The sequence below is a fragment of the Octodon degus genome, unplaced genomic scaffold (genome assembly GCF_000260255.1).
Source record: "Octodon degus isolate 3935 unplaced genomic scaffold, OctDeg1.0 scaffold00189, whole genome shotgun sequence".
In the NCBI taxonomy this organism is placed as follows: domain Eukaryota; kingdom Metazoa; phylum Chordata; class Mammalia; order Rodentia; family Octodontidae; genus Octodon; species Octodon degus.
The window spans coordinates 1,072,035-1,076,680 of NW_004524765.1; the positions used below are offsets into that span (position 1 = coordinate 1,072,035).

General features: G+C 48.5%; 1 protein-coding gene across 5 annotated transcripts in view; it reads right to left on the bottom strand.

Moving 5' to 3' along the window:
- Atp13a3 (ATPase 13A3) overlaps positions 1 to 4,646 on the bottom strand; it is an 88,604-nt gene extending 83,958 nt beyond the window's left edge. For 4 of the 5 annotated variants that reach the window (XM_023704124.1, XM_023704125.1, XM_023704121.1 and 1 more), the window contains exons 1-2: positions 4,439 to 4,646; positions 3,631 to 3,674 (exon numbers count right to left, since the gene is read on the bottom strand). The gene's annotated coding sequence lies outside the window, so the exon portion shown is untranslated. Of the gene's footprint in view, positions 1 to 3,630; positions 3,675 to 4,160; positions 4,385 to 4,438 lie in introns of those variants that run through there. The other variant, XM_023704122.1, reaches the window with a different exon arrangement.

Sequence of the window (4,646 nt, forward strand, 5' to 3'; positions counted from 1 at the left end):
ATTTTTTTTTTTTTTTTGATTCAGTCTTTTTTAAAATGTGGAAATGAAAATAATTAATGAGAAAAAGTAACTTTCAACATTTTAAAAAAGAAACAAAGCCAAGCATGATGGCACACATCTTTAACCCCAGTACTCAGGAGGTTGAGGCAGGAGGATCACCTGATTTTGATGGAAGCAGCCACTTAAAGAACTGAGCTAGGGCCAGGCCCCCAATCACCTGATTTTGAGGCCAGCCTAGGCTACACAGTGAGACTGTTTGAAAAAAATTAGGGGGAAAAAAAGGATACAGAAACATTTCAGTAATAGGTACATTTTGCACCCTGCTGGACATGAAACCCAGAGCCAAGAAATATCCCAAGCCACAAATCAGTACTTTAACATAAGTAACACATAAGATCCTTAAGTCACGCATGGGTGACGCATGCCAGTAAACCCAGCACTCAGAGGCTGAGAAAGGAGAATCATTGCAAGTTCAAGGCCAGCTGGGCCTACACGGTGAGTTCAACAGTCTCACTACATAGTGAGACCTTAACTCAAAAAAACTCAAAAAAGAAATGTAGACTTGCAGATCCACAGTGAACACAAGGAACATGTCTAATCTAATGAGTATTTAGGGCTCACAGCAGGGCAGGCAGGAGGCTCTTCTTTAGTGAAGCAAAAGGCCTAGGATGGGGGCCGGGGAAATGGCTCAGTAGAAAAAGCGCTTGCCTGGCAAGTGCAAGGGCCTGAGTTCTATCCCTGGTAAAAAAAAAAAAAAAAAAAAAAAGGCCTAGGATGACAGTTCTGGAATCTACCCTGAGCACAACCCCTTTTTCTCTTAGATCTAATTTTCTCGGTAGCCTTGAACCCAGAACCTCACTCAAGCTAGGTGAGCTCTCCAGCACCAAGCTCCACCCCAGGCCTGTCCCCTCTTTCTCCAGCAGAGCCTGGATCCTATTCCTGGGGCACAAGGAACCTGTGGGTCCCCATAGAAGTGGCCATGCAAAAGAATATCCATAGATTTTACTGCCTCTGCTCTTGATCCCTCCCTCACAGCCCCTGGCAACACTCTAATCCTGTCAAAGGCCCAGGTGTGTCCAAGCCATCCCAAGTTCATATCCACAAGCCACATACTGGCAACTCGCTAGGACAGTGTGGTGTAAGCTTATTAATGAGAATGCACTGTCAGCAAAGCTCCAGCCCTCCACAGGCTCAGTGAGGACCTGTGGGCCACAAACCCTCCGCAAGAATGGGCTCTGGGACAGATGCTCTCTAGTGTCCTGCCCTGATGACCCATAAAGACCTTAAAGGGGACACCTACCCTGGGAAAGCCGAAGAACAAATGCTGCTCACTTCCTCTCCACCAGCCACAATGAATAAGAGATCAGGAAATGAAATATGGGGTACAGGTTTCCATGTTTCCTCTTATCTGTGTGGCCTGGAACAATCACTTCACCTCTGTAAACTCGGAGGTATAGACAGCAATGCTACTTAAGAAAGCTGAAGATTGGGGCTGGTGAGATGGTTCAGTGGTCTAAAGCACCTACTTGGAACAAGCTTGGCAAAGCACACAGACTGCGGTTCGATCCCCCAGCACCACATGCCAGCCAGCCCCGCCCCCTGGTGGGCTGAGCTGGCCACACACACACACACACTAAATGTTAAAATAAAAAAAAAAATCTAAATCTTAGCTACAATATGCCCCAATTTCCTTCTCTCCGAAGATATAAAAACGAATTCAAGTAAGAATCTTAAGAATTATTTCCTTGCTTCTAGCATGTTATCAGATAGATGGGTTAATCAGCAACACAGCTTTGACCACTACCAAGTTCGTCTCTCTACACATAGGATTTTAATCTGAAGTTCCAAAACCAAAAGCTAAGTCCCATCAAGCTGCCCGCTGGGTACAGATTTATCCAGACAAGATACCCCATGGACTGGTCTCCTTAACCACTTAAGGTAACAGTGCAAGGTCCCTAAGGGGTACCCTAAACCATGGATAATACAATGCCCTATTGTTTTTTGTTGTTATTTTGCCTTTTTGAGAGAGGGACTAGGCACCTGCTTAGGTAAGACAGTGGACTAAGCACCTGCTTAGGCAGGCACAGAGACTAGAGTTCAATCCCCAGCACCACATGCCACCCCCAGCTCTTGGGAGACTCTGAACAGGCAGATCACTACGAGTCCAAACTAGTATTGAGACCCTGAACACCCTGTAGACTCTTCCCTAAGATACAAAAAAAACCAAACAATGTTCTGACTTCACCATCCCCTAGAGTACTGAGAGTGACAGAGACAAGGACTAAGTTCACAGGAGGCCCAAGGATCTGCACTCACTTGAGTGGGCCTGGTCCTGGAGAAGGTTCTGCACCAGCAGCTGTGCCATCCCAGGCACATCTCCAAACGTAGCCAGTTATTTTAGGAATAAAGCTTATCCGTGGGGCGGGGGAGATGGCTCAGTGGAATAAGCGCTTCCCTGGCAAGCGCAGGGGCCTGAGTTCAATCCCCGGTTTAAAAAAAAAAAAAAAAAAAAAAGCTTATCCTTATTTTAAAATGCGACATTCACAGTGGTTAAAAAGCTATCAGGGTTGGGCCGGGGAGATGGCTCAGTAGAATAAGTGCTTCCCTGGCAAGCACAAGGGCCTGAGTTCAATCCCCGGTTGGGGCAGGGAAGCTATCAGGGTACACAAGCAAGCTCAGTTCAGCACAGGGGATAGAAAAGCGAGAGGTCCACTACATAAAGCACAGGCGCTCCTTTCCCTTCTGTGAGGTGCTTAGTATTTTTACTTCACTATAACTTGAGTTAAGCAATATGATTTTCTTGCACAGGCCCTTGGCACAGATACTGCCCTTCTATCAATGTTTAAAACCTCAACTGGTCCACCCAGCCTGATCTAATGATGAATAATCTCCCCCTAAAAAGGACAATAGCAAAGGTTATCTTTTACAACAATCATCATTAATAGCCTCACTATTTCAAACAACTTTCAGAACTGAAGGCCTTGAAAAGGGGTTATTAAACCAAGAAGGAATGCCCACACACATCATTTTGGCAACAGTCACCTACTGAGGAAGGTAACAAGCCTTTCTAGAAAAAGGATACCACATGTGATATGGTCCAATACACAAATCAGTCCAGTGAAACAATGTCAAGTGCACACACCTTGACAAAGAGGCTGAGTTCTAGCCAGAGGTACTGTGCATTATATACATACTGGCCCTTCAAACAAACAGCTCCAATTTAGCAATGAATCCTTTGTGAGACAGGGTCTCAAAAAAAAAAAAAAAAAAAAAATGTAGCCCAGGCTGGCTTTGAACTCACTTATCCTGTCTCAGCCTCCTGAATACTAGGCTTACAGGCATGAACCACCACACCTGGCAGCAAAAGACCATTTAGAAGACAATGTTCATCTTAAAAGGCCTTTCATTTCTGAGATTTTTTGAATACTAACTTTCTGCCTCACAGATCTAAAATAGCTATTACATACTCAAGTATGCTGTACCCGCTCGGTTCAGAATCATGTGTAGTGCACACCAGTTTCTAGGCTTACAACTCCATCCATACCCATTCACTGTGCACTAATATAACCACTAAATATAGCTCCAGGACAGTGGTGATCAGAAGTACTTAATTATGTGAGTGATTCATACCTCCTTTATCCAGACACCAAGATCTTAGGACGTTTCTGTCAAACCTAAGGGAAGAAAAAACAATGAACACCTGTCACGAAGCTTTCCAACTCTAGAAGCCCCAAACTGAGTTACTGGCAACTTCCCAACCCAGTCCCACCCTCTCAACTCTAACCCCACACCCAATGTTTATGAAACCCAGGTGTCACATTTCCACCAGAATCTGAGTGGTGGAGAGAATGAGAAAGGAAGGGCATAAAAGACAGGCATAGTGGCACACGTTTGCGATCCCAGCTCTGGGAGGGCTGAGGCACAACTGCTGAGTAGGGGGGCAGCCTGTGCTATATATAGTTCAAAGCCACCCTGAACTACCCAGCAAGACCTTGTCCCCATAAAAGCAGAGTGGCCAGAAAAACAACTAGGGTAAAGGGTTCTAAGTTCGTTTAGTCCTCACTGCCAGACTCTCTAACAGAGTCAGAAGTTGCCTTTCCCCTCTGGACCTCACTTCGTTTCTCCGTAAAATGAGGAGATCAGAGAAGCGCTTTACTTACTACTAGGCGGTGCTGGGTGAACCGGATTCTTACAGTCACAACCGCAGAAATCCATCGGGGGCCGAGGCTACCCCACCTGCGACCACGCAGACCTCCGGGACCTCCACGGAGGACCAGCGCCCGAGCCCCGGCGCCCGCACCCGAGACCTCCCGGGCCTCCACGCCCCCCACGTGGACTCTGCCCCGCTCCGCCCGTCCCGGACGCGCGGGCTCTCCCCGCCCCGCCTGCCACGGACTCCGGTCCCGCAGCCCGATCCGCCCTCCGGCTTCCCGCATACCCCGCTCGCCGGCTGAGAGCCTCCTCGCCGATCCTGGCGAGGCAGCCGCGGGCCGCAGGCACTGGACAGCCGCTGTCCTTGCCTCAGCCCAGCCCCATCCCGGGCGGGCGGGCAGGCGGCCACGGGTCGCTCGGGTTCGAGGCTCCGCCACCAACGCCGCGCGCCGAGGCCGGACTGAGGGGAGCGAGGCAGCGGGCCGGGCCGGGCC